This window comes from Lampetra fluviatilis, chromosome 15 (genome assembly GCF_964198595.1).
Source record: "Lampetra fluviatilis chromosome 15, kcLamFluv1.1, whole genome shotgun sequence".
NCBI classification, from domain to species: Eukaryota; Metazoa; Chordata; class Hyperoartia; order Petromyzontiformes; family Petromyzontidae; genus Lampetra; species Lampetra fluviatilis.
The window spans coordinates 5615329-5632124 of NC_136289.1; the positions used below are offsets into that span (position 1 = coordinate 5615329).

General features: G+C 47.1%; 1 protein-coding gene across 1 annotated transcript in view; it reads right to left on the reverse strand.

Annotated features, from left to right (window-relative positions):
* LNX1 (ligand of numb-protein X 1) overlaps positions 1 to 8932 on the reverse strand; it is a 94998-nt gene extending 86066 nt beyond the window's left edge. Inside the window, 1 exon segment of the mRNA XM_078862994.1 lies at positions 8795 to 8932. The gene's annotated coding sequence lies outside the window, so the exon portion shown is untranslated.
* Positions 8933 to 16796: the final 7864 nt, after the last annotated feature.

Here is a 16796-nt window from a genome sequence, read left to right on the forward strand (position 1 = left end):
GTATCATCGTTTGTATATTCTTTGTTACGCATCTTCTACCTCCAGCAGTATAAATTTAGTGAAAATGTAAGACTTGTAATTCCGAGTTGCTGTGAATCACAGCTGTGGAATTCTAGTCAAGTCTCACTCTGCGGATTTCATGTTTGGCGAATTTAACACCGTGTCCCTGCGTAACCTTAGTCTGCATCGAGTGACTAAATGAATTCCGCAGACTTCACCAAAAATTCCAGCTCTTGTTGTCATCCGCTAGGCAGCCACGACTACCCAGACTTAAACTCTCGAGGTGAATTAACACCGATCTATGTGTGCCATGTAGCGGTCTTCTTGTGGTTACCGTCGCCATTCAAACATTTCAGGTGACAAGTGGCCACGTGGCCAGGTGACCACAGGCGCGACGTTTGTACCTGGCCATCCACCGCTTCTGCAGACAGTGCTGTGCCACTGTCTGAACTTCATCGTCACCTGGCAACGCCACATTTTTCTCAAGAGATAACGGACCTTTGGGGCAAGTGCTGTTAGGCGAGCTTCCATGAAGGCCGGCACTGTGGCACACGAGGGGGGTGGGTGGCCAACACCACGCCCGGCCGTCTCCTTAGTGGCGATGTGTGCACATCGCACGAGGTACTCGTTTGAGGCCGAGTCGACCTAGGGGAGGCCAGTGACCGGTTCAGATAATCATCACTGTGTATGTATGTTAAACTTCTTTAGCGCCGTACATAGCCAACCGTGCTAATCGGAGGTGCGGGGGAAGGTCACGGGTGTTGGCCGTGAACGGGAATCGAACTTCCGTGGCCAGGTTCGTAGACACCACACTGCCACTCCCCGGTGAAACACACGACACCGCGGGCAAAAGTGCGTCTCTTCTGTGGTGCAAGGGAAATAGTTCACGGCTCATCACTGTCTTTGAAATGTACTGCAGAGCCTCCAAAAGATAGCCGCATGGAGTGGCCTCCGATGCTATCGTGTGTTTTCATATTCCAGGCCTGCTTTACGTCAAATCACGAAACGAAGGAATGTCCTTCCATAACTCTCACAGGAAGATGAGAAACATCAACCGAAATTAAAGAATTGCCCCCGAAGTGGACATCACAGAGCTACGATCCGGTACCGCACGACCGAGGTCCATAGGTCTCTTCAATGACCTCTTCAACTCTTACAAAACAAGAAATAATTAATCAGCCTCCAAAGAGAAGCAAGTAAATAGCTGGCGAGTTTGTGTGTTTGTGAGAGTTTCTTATTTGTGAACAATGCAATTAAACTATATATATACTGAATAGAAAAAAATCCTTCAGCAAGAATATGTTTATTGGAACTAAGCACAGTCATTTTAAGAATGCATTTGATATATGGTATGTAACAGGCTCCAAACGAAGTTAAACAACTCTTAGAATCCCTCGTAAAAATTAGGTAATTTTAAATATATCTTTCAAGTCTTCAATTTACTGACTATGAATTCACCTTACGTGTGCTGGATCTTGTCTGATCTCTCCGCGGACAAAGCACGAATGAGCCTGGTTAATACTCGAGATGGGCGACTAGCAGAGATTGTCAGATGTTGTGAAGCAGGCGTGGGCTTGTGAAGGGGCCAGGCATGGGGCAGCGTTGACGTTCACTCCCTCGCACACGTGGTTTGTCTACGGGGTCCTCTTGGCATCCTCCCACACGAGGCCAAAGACTCACGGAATTGCTCGAACATTCCATCAATGACAAAATTTATTATGACTCGGCGATGCTTTCCTGGTGAAATAATTCACTGCTGTTGCCAGCCGTCATTATTGTATTGCAGTAAAATATGTATTCACCCACTGCCCTACCTTTCCTTGACTTTGCACTCCGATCGTGCTTTTGTATCGTTTGCTGTTGTGATGTCCTGACCCGCCCCGAATGGACATCTATGATCAAGAGCTTTACAGCTCATCGGATTCCTCCAGTAGAAAGACATATTCACAATCTGACTCGTGGTGGTGGTGGTCACCTGTGCGGAGCCGGATGTTGAAACACGGCCACGTGTCTCCTTGGGCAACAGGTGTAGCACACAACAAGTCACAGAAACCAATCCCATGCAACCTCACAAGGCCTTTGTTAGCAATGTAAACAGCTTCAACTCGAATGCTACACATGGAACACTGAGCACACAAAGATAAAGATCCCCCGTGCAGCCTCAGACTGTTGCGACAAGTGCTGTTAGCAGGGTAGCACCTATGAAGGCCGGAATGGCACAAGGAGGGGGGGGCAGCACCACGCACGACCGCCTTTGTCTCCCCAGTGGTGATGTTCACTACACACTGCACCAGGTACTCATTTGAGGATGAGTCAACAGCACACACACACAGGAGGAGCTGAACACAACACAAACTCGCCAGCTAAAGAGCCTTCTGGGGGCACTGCTCAGCTATTTAATTGCTTCTCTTTGGGGGCTGATTAAATAATTCTTGTTTTGTAAGAGTTTAACGACAATACGGTACACGCAGTCTTTTAAACGAGTTGAATGATTTAGATTTAAAGCTTTCGTGACTGCAGGGATTCGTATTCTTGGTTCTTTCGGTAAAGTTACGTAGAAGGGAAATAATAAAGTAATATAAATATAAAAAATATTTTATTTATTTTATTATAAAATAATAGTAATATAAAACAATATTATATTTATAATTTTTTATTATTTCCCTTCTACGTGACTTTACCGAAAAAAACCAAGAATATGAGTTGAATAATCTCTCGATATGTTGTATGCGTATACCATCATCATCAGCAGCAGCCATGGTCAATCAACTGCTGGATGAAGGCCTCCCCATGCCGTCTGGCAAGTGTTAACTACCTCGCCCGGTATACAGGAGGTTGTGGGTTCCATCCTGATCCCTGCTCTATATTTGGAGTTTGCATGCATCTCTCCTCGTGGTCACGTGGAGTTTTCTCCGGGTCCTCCGGTTTTTCCCTCCACATTTAGAATCAACATCACGCGTTTAGAGTGTTTGGCTGCTGCTATACGTTTGTGGCCAGGTAGCTTCTTAAAACGAGCAATATAGCTTAGTGGGCCTTACCTGGCAAAATTGTTAAGATATCGCTTTCCATGTTAGGAAAGGCCAGGAATCAAACTCAGGAAATCAAATGTATCATTCCGGATGACCGCTACAAAGTATGGTCTTGAGTTTTGATTATAGTGTGCTGATCATTAAAGGTGTATTCAAAAATTTCGATTCTGCTACTGATACTCCAGCTGTTATGGAGTGACTCATGCTGCCAGCTATGGCTGCAAAGTTTGGTCGTACATGTTATGTAAATATCGTTTATTGTTACATTTGAATCACAGTAACTATGATCACTGTTACATTGTTATTATAGCTTTATTTTGATTTTGAAAACGTTTTGGTTTATCCATGTTTGTTGGTTGTAGTACAGAGTTGGCCTGATAACTTGAATCTACATTGTCTTATGGTTGTTATTGTTTGAGTTGCATCCCACTGGGATTTTTTGCATACAGCGTTGAAATGCGGTGGGTTTTTTCTGGAAAACTTTTGCTGTTTTTTCCTGGATTTTTCTGTTGCGTGTAGTCACTTGAAGATGTTTCTTGTTCACGTTTTTGTTTTGTTGCGGTTGCAACCCGAGTGAAGAGCCTCATGGCTCACAGGGTTACACCGAATACAATGAAATGGAAATGAAATGAGTGGGTTCATAGTCCAGTGTGCGAATTCCAGTACTGCACCTAACCCACTGCACACCTCGCAGAGCGTAAGAGGGCCATAAAAACAGTCGAGTGTTGACCTACTTGGAGTGAACTGAAAGTGGGGAAAAAACTGAACGTTGTCCAGAAACACTTCACGTGAACCCAAATACAGCACCAACTCTAAAAATATTAAAAAACTCTACAACGGCTTAGTCCAGCTTGAGTAAGATTACCCTTCGCAAAGGAAGATCTTTTTTTGCATTATAATAATGGAGCTTATGTGTAAGCTGTTCTTTATTTTAATACAAGTTAGACGTAGTTGAGGAAAAGATGAAGTTGAGATTTGGGATTCTGGCAGTGACGACGATGATGACATGTGGCAATCTATTCTTGTGAATGACGTCACACGGTGACTTTAATTAAGTCCACAACGAGAAGCACCTTGAACACCTCGCCGGAAATACTGTACAGTTCTGTGTTCCCACACAAACCATGAACATAGCACTTCATTTTTTTAAATGTAACTTTGGTAATTTCCCACACACACACACCAATCAACTGCTGGATGAATGCTACCTCGCCATGCTGTCAGTGACTGAGGTTGTTTGGCCAGACCTCACCACGCGGGGCCCAATGCGCGCTCGGAATGGTTCAGATCAAGGCTGTTATTATAATATATATTGGGGGGGACACATCCCCCCCCCCAATATTCAAATATGCTCAAAATGTCCCCCCCAATATATTGCTATAAAATAGATTTCTGTTTATGTGACTGTGGTTATGGTTGTACTTTATTAATCCCTAATCTCTGCCATTACATACAATGAAACAAAAAAAGAAAAAAAACAGAGCAATGTAATACAATACACTATTAGACATTATTGTAAATAAAAAGTCCATCCTGTGTGTTAGTGAATTTTGGAATATTTTAGGCAGGAAATTCGTTTTCAAATTTAGATTTTATTTTTCTGGGGGGGGGACCCTCAGACCCCCTGGAAGATTTGGTCCCCCCCAATGTTGACTCCATGGCTACGGCCTTGGTTCAAATACAACAACACTAATACTCCAATAAAAAAAATCTTCATTTTTTATTTCGCACAGAAACAACTAACAATAATACGGTAATGTTGATTAACTTTGCTCATTTCCCACTCAAGCCAGTGATACTACTAATAACCACAATACTGTAATACACTACAGTCCTTGACAGTATTTACAGAGGAAAGGCCACACATCTCAAGACTGTGCATATCAACAGGGGGGGGGGTCTGGGTCCATGTCCTTTCGTGAGTTTGGCTTCGTGTCAGATGGAAACGGGGGGAAGGGGGGAAAGGGAAACCCACGCATATGTAAAGGGAACAAGACTCCAAAGCGCGACACGGATTAAAGAATCGATTGCTGTGGATTCGAATCTCGCTAAATTGATGCAGGAATTTCACTTCCGTACAAACATTGAAAAAACTAAAACCATAAAACATGGTAGTTTACCAGGTAAGGCCCACTGAGTTATATCTCTTTTTTTAAGAAGCGATCTGATCACCACAAATGAGAGCTCGAATAAGTGGCTTATCACGTGGAAATGCATAGCAGCCAGATTATTTAGATGCACGTTGATTCTAAATGTGGTGGGGAAAACAGAAGGAGCCGGAGAAAAATCCACGCGACCTCCTGTATACCAGGCGAGGTAGTTAACATCTCATAGCAACCGTGATGATGATGAGAGACACGCAAACTCCAAATATACAGCAGCAGGCGTCAGGGTCAGGATCGGACATACGACCTCCTGCATACCAGGCAAGGTAGTTAACATCTCCTAGCCACCGTGATGATGGTGAGAGAGAGACACGCAAACTCCAAATATACAGCAGGCGTCAGGGTCAGGTTCGAACCCACGACCTCCTGCACACCAGGCGAGGTAGTTAACATCTCCTAGCCACCGTGATGATTGTGATGATGAGACACGCAAACTCCAAATATACAGGTGTCAGGTTTAGAATCGAACCCACGACCTCCTGCACACCAGGCGAGGTAGTTAACATCTCCTAGCCACCGTGATGATGATGAGAGAGAGACACGCAAACTCCAAATATACAGCAGCAGGCGTCAGGGTCGGGATCGAACCCACGACCTCCTTGCATACCAGGCGAGGTAGTTACATCTCCTAGCCACCGTGGTGATGATGATGAGAGAGATGCACATTCCAAATATACAGCAGGCGTCAGGATTGGGATTGAATCCGCGACCTCCTGCACACCAGGCGAGGTAGTGAACATCTCCTAGCCACCGTGATGATTGTGATGATGAGAGACACGCAAACTCCAAATATACAGCAGCAGGCGTCAGGTTCAGGATCGAACCCACGACCTCCTGCACACCAGGCGAGGTAGTTAACATCACCTAGCCACCGTGGTGCCCTATCTCTGATACTGACCTATACAGGTCAATGCACTCACTGCACCGTATGGAGTCCACGCCACTGTAAAAGTGTTTTCTGCTCACGGTTCCGACTTACAGACCTTCAATAAAGCTGGCAACAGGAAGTCCACAGTGGAGTTAGTACACATTCTATCGCATGACATTGAAACACATCCATTTATAAACCTCACTTTAGAACAATTACCACGCTGTAATTAATTAGGCGTACAGTATAGGGTATTGTACTTATGAACTAATCCAGTTGGCCGTGGCAATGTTATTTTTTCCTTCCACTCACTGATATAAAAAATGCTGTTAACCTTTTACTCAACGTGTTACTGTACATACAAAGACAAAGATCCCCCGTGTAGCCTCAACAGACTGTTGGGGCAAGTGGCTGTTAGCGAGCACCTATGAAGGCCGGCACATGGGGAGGGGGGGGTGGGTGACTAGCACCACGCCCGGCCACCTTTGTCTCCCCAGTGGCGATGTTTACAGAGCTCAGTATTCACACAGACACACACACACACACTCAGAGGCGTGCGACAGATGAAAGCTGTGAGAAGCGAATGAGCTCTGAAGAAGATCTCTGCGACAGATGTTCGAAGGACTTCCGACTGACCAGTGACGATAACTCAGTGGGACAGAGAGGCGAGCACGAGGAGTTGGCTTCAGACAAGCCACACACACACGGGACACGCACATGACGAGATGTCCAGAGGCACTCACAAGGGACAAACATGAAACAGATACCGTATAGCAAGGCCGTAATTGTAATAAATATTGGGACACACACACGTCCCCAATATTCAAATATGCTCAAAATGTCCCCCCCAATATATTGCTATAAAATAGATTTCTGTTTATATGATTGTGGTTATAGTTGTACTTTATGAATCCCTAATCTATGCCATTACATACAATGAAACAAGAAAAGATGAACAAAAACAAAGCAATGTAATGCAATACACTATTAGACATTATTGTAAAAAAGAAAAAAAAAGTCCATCCTATGTTAGTGATTTTTTAAATATTTTGGGCAGGAAATTCGTTTTCAAATTTAGATTTTTTTTTCTGGGGGGGGGACCCCAAATTCACTAATACACGGGATGGACTTTTTATTTAATTTTTTACAATAATGTCTACAATAATGTCTAATAGTGTATTGTATTACACTGCTGTTTTTTTCTTTTTTAACCTTTTCTTGTTTCATTGTATGTAATGGCAGAGATTAGGGATTAATAAAGTACAACCATTGTTTGTTTTATTATTATGTTTTATTTTTATTATTTTATTACTTCCCTTCTACGTGACTTTACCGAAAGAACCAAGAAGATGAATCCCTGCAGTCACGAAAGCTTTAAATCGAAATTTAAACAGAAATCTATTTTATAGCAATATACTGAGGGGGACATTTTGAGCATATTTGAATATTGGGGGAATATGTCCCCCCAAATATATATTATAATTACAGCCTTGACACACACACAGAGAGAAGTGCAAAGGCAGATGGACAAACACAATGGGGTCTAGTGACAGAACATCATTGTCAAGAAACAAACCGGTACAGAGACAGACAGACACGGGAGAGACGCTCACAGGCACAGAGACAGACAGACAGACACGGGAGAGACGCTCACAGGCACAGAGACAGACAGACAGACACGGGAGAGACGCTCACGGGCACAGAGACAGACACAGAAAGAGAGATGGAGAGAGGCAGCGAGACGTCCCCGGCAGGAAAAACAAACACGGAGACGGACTACAGATAACGCTGGGGCCACTGCAAGTGTAGGCCATCATCATCATCGTCTATGCACGTGTCAACAACACACGCGTGTGCGATGGACGTCCACCAACACCCCACCCCATCACCACCCACCACCACCACCCCCCAACACCACCCACCACCACCATCACCCCCCCAACACCACCACCACCCAACACCACCACCACCCCCCCAACACCACCACCACCCAACACCACCAGCCAACACCACCACCACCCCCCCCCCAAAACCACCACCACTCCAACATCACCCTCCACCACCACCACCCTCCACCACCACCACCACCACCCAACACCACCACCCACCACCCAACACCACCACCACCACCCCCCCCAAAAACCACCACCACTCCAACACCACCCACCACCACCATCACCCCCCCAACACCACCACCACCCAACACCACCACCCAACACCACCACCACCACCCCCCCCAAAAACCACCACCACTCCAACATCACCCTCCACCACCACCACCCTCCACCACCACCCCCCCAACACCACCCCTACCACCACTCCTACCACCACCACCCCTACCACCACCACCCCCCCAACACCACCACCACCATCACCCCCCCAACACCACCACCACCCCCCCACCACCACCATCACCACCACCACAACACCACCACCACCACACACGGCCTTCACAGGCGCTGCAGGCTGCTGCTCGGCACTTGCCCCGCAAGCGACGGCGAGGCTACCCGGGGGATCTTTGTCTTTGTCTACGGACAGCAGTGGCGTGCACGGACACGCACGCGTCTCGTGCAGAGATGGTTGCCTAGTTAGTTAGTTATGGCGAGTTAGTAAGTTAGTTAGTAAGGCGTTAAGTTGGTTAACTAAGAAGAACAGCAGCAACAACAGCAACAACAGCAGAAGCAGCAACAACAGCAGCAACAACAACAGCAACAACAACAGCAGCAGCTCACCTTGTCGAGACAGCCAAGTCGTCAGTCAGCCCGTGGAGGTGTCTTGACGATCTATCCCCACCACCACCGCCACCACCGCTACTACCACCACTACCACCCCTACCACCACCACCCCTACCACCACTCCTACCACCACTACCGCCACTACCCCTACCACCACCACCCCTACCACCACAGGCAACACGACGCCCCCTGCCCCGTCAGCGGGCCCCCCCACGAGTTCCGCGGCTTGGCTCACAGAGAGAGAGAGAGAGGGGGGGGCCACCACCTCTCTGGACGTCGTCGCCGTCGTGCCGCTGCCTTGAAGGGTGGTGGGGGGGGAAGGTGTCGGTAGTGGGTGGGTGGAGGTTGGTGAGTGGGTTGGTGGGTGGGTGGGGTGAGTGGGTGGGTGGGTGGGCGGTCTCTACCTTCCGCAACCAGGTGAGGGGGTGAGGCCGGAACGTCGTCACTCGGCCACCACCCCCTTCCTCTGCCCTGCCCAGGCGAGCAGCCCGCCCCTCCCGGGTGTCACCTGCACCCCTCCCCCTCGTCCTCTCCCCCCCCCACCCTCTCCCCCCCGCCCTCCCCCCCACCCTCTCCCCCCCCACCCTCTCCCCCCCTCCCCCCCACCCTCTCCCCCCCCACCCTCTCCCCCCCGCCCTCCCCCCCACCCACTCCCCCCCACCCCCCGCCCTCTCCTCCTCCCCCCGCCCTCTCCCCCCCTCCCCCCCACCCTCTCCCCCCCCACCCTCTCCCCCCCGCCCTCCCCCCCACCCTCTCCCCCCCGCCCTCCCCCCCCACCCACTCCCCCCCACCCCCCGCCCTCTCCTCCTCCCCCCGCCCTCTCCCCCCCTCCCCCCACCCTCTCCTACTCTTCTCCACCGCCCCCCGGCCCCTCCCCCCGCCCTCTCCTCCTCCTCCCCTTCCTCCCCGCATCGCTGCTTGTCGCCGGCAAATGTGCGTGCGCGTTTGTTGTTACCCTACGGCGAGATGTTAACTACCTCGCCTGGTACATAGGAGGTCGTGGGTTCGAACCCGACCCTGACGCCTGCTGTGTATTTGGAGTTTGCGTGTCTCTCTCTCTCATCATCATCACGGTGGCTAGGAGATGTTGACTACTTCGCCTGGTACACAGGAGGTCGTGGGTTCGATCCCGACCCTGACGCCTGCTGTGTATTTGGAGTTTGCGTGTCTCTCTCTCTCATCATCATCACGGTGGCTAGGAGATGTTGACTACCTCGCCTGGTACACAGGAGGTCGTGGGTTCGATCCCGACCCTGACGCCTGCTGTTGTGTTTGGAGTTCGCGTGTCACTCTCATCATCATCACGGTGGCTAGGAGATGTTGACTACCTCGCCTGGTACACAGGAGGTCGTGGGTTCGATCCCGACCCTGACGCCTGCTGTTGTGTTTGGAGTTCGCGTGTCACTCTCATCATCATCACGGTGGCTAGGAGATGTTGACTACCTCGCCTGGTACACAGGAGGTCGTGGGTTCGATCCCGACCCTGACGCCTGCTGCTGTGTATTTGTAGTTTGCGTGTCTCTCTCTGTCTCTTATCATCATCATCAGGGTGGCTAGGAGATGTTAACTACCTCGCCTGGTACACAGGAGGTCGTGGGTTCGATCCTGACCCTGACGCCTGCTGCTGTGTATGTTTGGAGTTCGCGTGTCTCTTCCCCGTGGTCGCGTGGATTTTTCTCCGGGTCCTCCGTTTTTTCACCTCTACATTTAGAATGGGATCGTATCGATGTTTAACGGGATCGTAGTGGTGTTGATGGGATCGTAGCTATGTATGATGGGATCGTAGTACTATCTAATAGGATCGTAACACTATTCAATGGGATCTTAGCGATTGGCCGCCGGGTTTTCCCTCTGCATTTAGAATCGACATCATGCGTTTAGAGTCGTTGGCTGCTGTACATTTTTCCACGTGTCGATAAGCTTCTTCGTTGAAACATGCTTCAAATCGCTTTAAACTATTGTCATTGTAGTGCGTAGTTAATGTGGCGCTGCACTCTGATGTTGTAGGATAAAAGATTTATTAAAAGTCTATTTAATTAAGTAGAACGTGTTGTCTATATTTATTTAAAGTTGCGCATTTTGATGTGACGTCACATTTCTCAACCCCCCCCCCCCAACGTCACAAATGTCTTACCCCCCCCCCCCCCACGTGCGTGACGTCATTTATGGAGGGCCCCTAAGATAAATGATAGTTTATATGTAAGAGTTGAACCTGTTTTAAGAGTTTGGATCTAAATTATTTAATGTAGCTGCCCTCAAAAGTGTTGGAACCACCTCAGTTCCGTCTCTTGGAATCTCCACTCTGTCCTCATTTAAATCTACTCTTGAAATCACTCAAGTTTAAGTGTGAATATTATTTGACATCATCGCTTGTTTTGCGTATTTTTGTGGAATACTTTTTGCCTGTAGCTCTGAGTCGCCCTTGAAAATGAGCTGCTTAGCTCAATGGGGCTTTGCTCGGGGAATAAACTTCCGATTTCTGAATGTGTTAAATGCGCTCATGCTGTTAAATGTTGCTTACAACAATATTGTGTTATCTAGTTGACACCGTGGTCCAGATGTCTTGTGACCTCCATTGAATTCTCTAAATATTAACTTTCTTATAAAGCAAGGGTTTATTTAAAACAAAAATTAATATGCAAAGGAAACACAAATGTTAGGGGGTCAATTAATTGGGGGGGGGGGGTCACAAGACATTTGGACCATCCTGTACAGTGATCAAAGATCGATTTTCCCGCGTGGCTGCTGGACTATGAGCACACACACACACACACATTGTGTTCGGTGTGGACTTAGAGGCCGAGTGTGATGATGCCTCTCTTTCTTGTGCGCAGGTTTTGGACTTTGGGAGTGGATAACAGAACAACGGCCTACCTTGAACAAGCCTCCACGCCCATGGATGTATACAGTAGAGCCGACACAAGATTACAGGGGGTTCGTCTTTTACTGCTAGGAACGAAGTGAACCAGCCTACAATAGATTATATCGTCCGTCCGTCCGTCCGTGTAGCAACATCGCCCCCTACTGCCAACACTTGGCAGGACCCTACAAAAACCTTTAGACTCAGTGACGCTTTCCTGGCTAAACAAGTGTAATAATACATTATGTTTCTATTCTTTGGTTATTCGTTCCTACCAGCCCACCCCGCAGGGACCTGTTAATCATTTTCTCCCATCCACACCTGTCCCCAGCCGTCCCAATCTTGTTCCCGCCATAAGGCCCCCTTCTTCCTGCCCGTTCTACCCTTATATCTCCTCGATTACCCCTCCCACTAACCCTCCTATTGGTGGGAATCCTTCCCCTGACACCCCTACAGATGTGTGCAAGCCCACTGGGCAAAGACTAGTACACGCTTTTATTTAACTCACTCCGTCTGTTGTCGTATCCTCAAAAAAGATTCTAACTTAAAATTTTACCCGCTTCCCAATGTGCTATCGAATGCAAACTTGGTCTACTTATGTCACACTGATGACAAGACTATATTCCATCATTAAGATTTAAGAAAATATAGTTTTTTACATTTTACACACTTTTATTTAACTCACTCCGTCTGTTGTCGTATCCTCAAAACATCTTATAACTCAATTTTTACCCACTTCCCAATGTGCTATCGACTGCAAACTTGGTCTACTTATGTTACACTGATGACAAGACTATATTCTATCAATAAGATTAAAAAACATTTTTTTTACATTTTACACACTTTTATTTAACTCTGTCTGTCGTATCCTCAAATCTTGTAACTCAATTTCAACCGTCTTCCCAATGTCGTATCGACTGCAAACTTGGTATAGGCATGTCATACTGATGACAATACTATAATCTATCATTGGAATTTTAAAATATATATTTTTAAACAATCTTTTTTACGGCTCCAATTGTCCACGTTTACGGCTCTAATTGTCCACGCTCAACTCACGTTGCCTGCAAATCACCACGTGGTCCCTTACGTCACGGCAAGCCTCGGGGAGCCACGCTGAGGGGCGGGGGAAGTGGAAGGAGGGGAGGGGCGATGGGGGAAGGGGGCAGGGGGAGGGGCAGCTCGGACAGTACATTTCATTAAAGCGTGTTTTTAAAAAAAGTATTTGTCATTTTTTTAAACAATTGGACATGCAGCGACCGACCCGGGCCATAAGCTCCATCCAGTCCAATTCGATCGCGTGCCGGTTACGTCGAACGCGTCCGTGCACGATACTTTTACTATTCGGAGACCTGCACCGCTATTTGTCACCCGTAATGTGTTTATTGCCCTGTCATTTGACATTTTTTTCATCAAGTAAAAATTCAACAACAACAACGACGAGAACAACAACAACAAAAAGTGCCCGGGATCACAGTTGAGAAGGTCGCGGGGTCAAATGTCAGGTCGGTGTCAGAGTGGCCTGGCATCAGATAAAAGGCAGAACGCTGTCACGGGAAGTGAGAGGTTATTTCACGGAGACAGCAACTGACGCCACAGGAATGTGGCATCATCTACCCCGTGTGCAGTTCTCCGCATGGAGGTGCTGACTTTGTATCGACTTGCGCTGTCTAACCACGCGAGAATAAATTTCGATCTAAAGCTTTCGTGACTGCAGGGATTCATATTCTTGGTTCTTTCGGTAAAGTCACGTGGATGATGATGATTGCCTGTGTTGCAATCGAAACGTCGTGAGAATTTTATTGTTTTATTTTAATTATCTTATTATTTCCCTTCTACGTCACTTTACCGAAAGAACCAAGAACATGCGAGAGTAGTACTGTGCTGTATTGAGAATGTTTGTTTTTAATCTCACAAAAGGTATGCGGCCTGTAATAAATAATCATGTAGGCACGCAACTGTGGTGACAATTAGGCCTCCCTTGGTCCAGAGCTCCCTTGACAAATAATAAGTAATATTTAAAAATACTTTTTTAAAAAACACGCTTTAATTAAATGTACCGTACGAGTAATGGCAGACCTCCACGACTCCAGGAAGTGGCCCCGAGGCTTGCCATAACGTAAGGGGCCGTGGTGATTTACAGCCAACGTCAGTTGAGCGTGGACAATTAGACCCAAGCCGAAACATAACATATAAAAAAGATTGTAAAAAAATATATTTTTAATGATAGAATAGAGTATTGTCATCAGTATGACTTAAGTATACCAAGTTTGCAGTCAATACCACATTGGGAAGTGGGTTAAAATTGAGTTACAAGATTTGAGGATACGACCACAGACAGAGTTGAGGATACGACAACAGACAGAGTGAGTTTATCAAAGCGTGTAAAAAAATGTTTTAAAAAAATAGTTTTAGATTTTTTATGATAGAATATAGTCTTGTCATCAGTATGACATTAGTATACCAAGTTTGCAGTCGATAGCACATTGGGAAGTGGGTTTAAAATTGAGTTACAAGATTTTTTGAGGATACGACAACAGACAGAGTGAGTTAAATAAAAGCGTGTAAAAAGATATACTTTTGGTATCAAAGGGGCGTTCATTATCATCAACCATGATCAATCCACTGCTGAATGACAGCCTCCCCAAGCCGTCATCACCTCTCATGGCATTGGGCCGTCTCTACTCCACTCCCTTCTTATTTCATTCACAAAATAATGATCTCTACAGGAATAACATGATGTTTTCTGACTCAAGTTATTTGAAATAATATTAAACAAAATCGTAATTACTCTTTGTCGAAAGTGAATAGCGGTCACTTTCATAATACTCTCCGAGTAATACTATAATTTGTTTATCCAGGCCGGCCCCGCAGAGTCTCAATACTTATTTTAGGAGGTTCCCAGAATGGAATGTTTGGTCAAACACCCTTTTAATTAGGATTTTAATTGTGTGCGAAATCCAGAGATCACAGAGAAAACCCATCTCACTCACGAGGACATAGATCCATCGATATGGGCTCACAAACCCGCTCGCCGCAGATGCGGTTACGCGATGCACAAATGGAAACATTAAAATCTCTCCAGTTGTGTGCGACTGTGGTCATTCAGACGAGACGGGACAACCTATAACGACGCAGCGCCCCGATCCACAAATACGCAGGAGACTTCGCGGCGATGATGATACAACTCCGCCTGCTCCCGTCTCGGTTATCTTGGCTTGAGCACCACCTGAATGTGACATTACAGTTGCAGCTCTGCATCTCCATCTGCCGTGCAGTGCCGGATTATCCTAGTAGCAAAAGTAGCTTTCGGTAAAGTCACGTAGAAGGGAAATAATAAAATAATAAAAATAAAATTCTCACGACGTTTCGGCCACAACGCAAGCTGCTTGCGTTGTGGCCGAAACGTCGTAGCTACGGGCCCCGCACTTTCAAGGGCTCCGCGCTCAATGCTTTCAAGCTATCAATTCCGGTTCAGTGATTCTGCACTTGCTCTATTACCGTAGTACTATACCACCTTCCACTTTTACGAACGACTGGGTGTATAAGGTTAGCGATTTGTCGTATTATCTGGCCGTATAGCAAATGAAAAAAATAAAATTTCTTTTGCTGTGTAAGTTAAACAATGTATGTGTTTTTAATATTTATGATTTTATTTTTATTTAGGGCCCCTCTATAACAGATGCTACAGGCTCCGCACTATCTTAATCCGGCACTGCAGCCGTGCGAAAGAAGAAAGAGAGGCGGAACGGTCTTCTCCCTGGCTGCCTCGCGGCCCCGCGGGCGTGAAGAGTTTCACAAATCCCGTCCCCCCCTCCCGCCCCCCAAAGCGCTTAAAATATATCTCTATTAAAGTGAAAGGTGCTCGCTTAGGGATTAAAGTAATAATACATTCCAGCCATTCTAAATCCACAAATGGATGAAGGACTGCCCACGCCGTGCCGATTATGGGTGCATTGTGTTTTACTCCACGTCAGTGCGATTCGGTAGAGTTTGCGTCTCTCTCTCTATCATCATCATCATCACCACGGTGGCTAGGAGATGTTAACTACCTCGCCTGGTATGCAGGAGGTCGTGGGTTCGATCCCGACCCAGGCGCCTGCTGTGTATTTGGAGTTTGCATCTCTCTCTCTCTATCATCATCACGGTGGCTAGGAGATGTTAACTACCTCGCCTGGTATGCAGGAGGTCGTGGGTTCGATCCCAACCCTGACGCCTGCAAGGCGGGATCGGTTTCTGTGAAACTCGCCACTTTTGGCTGACCATCGGACACAGACGGTCACCGCATGGCGCGCTTTCAGATGCGCTTCCTTCCAATATTAGGAAGCCACCAGACCGATGAAACTTTTAAATCTAAATTGAAAACTCTTGTTCTGAAGAAGTGGTGTTTTTGTGTTTCGCTTCATGCTTTTCAGCCGCACCTCCGATTTGCACGGTTGGCTACGTGCGCTGTGAAAGAAGTTCAACGCACATCCGCACACTGAAATTCACCATAGCAGAGAATCAATAACTCGGGTCAGTGGGTTTCACAACCACCGGACATCATCTCTCCGCACGACGATGCTTACGGATGAGAGACATGACAAATGTGGAGGCTTTGTCAACACGTGTTGGGGGGGGTGGAGGGAAACCCTGGAGACCTCGTGTGAGAGAAGCGAGGGGTCTTACCGCGTTTAATTCATTAGGCGCGTTTGGAGGACCGGCTGCCCTCTTAGGTAATTGCGACGTTCGCTGCGGAACATCCGGCTGGCGATAAATTTGGCGGCGGCGAACGGCGCTGAAATGCGCCCATGCTCTGAAGGACAGCGTGGATTCCTCAGGGTATTGTATTGGTTGTGCAATGCAGCCAGAATTATCTAAGGCACCGAGATGGCTTTTGACGGTAGCGGGTGGCATGGTCAAGAATCGAGCTCCACGTCGCTGGGATCGTAGTGCAGTGGGGATTGCTCCACCACTGCCCCCGATGATATACAATTACACCCCACATGTAAACCAATTTTTTACAAAAATATATACAAACAGATGTACAGCCCTTGTGTTACTCCACTGCTGGATGTGAGGGCCTCATACTTCACCACGCTGGTCAGGTGAGTATTGCTGAAGACAGGGAGCATTGACGTGGCAGCATAGAAGTACAGT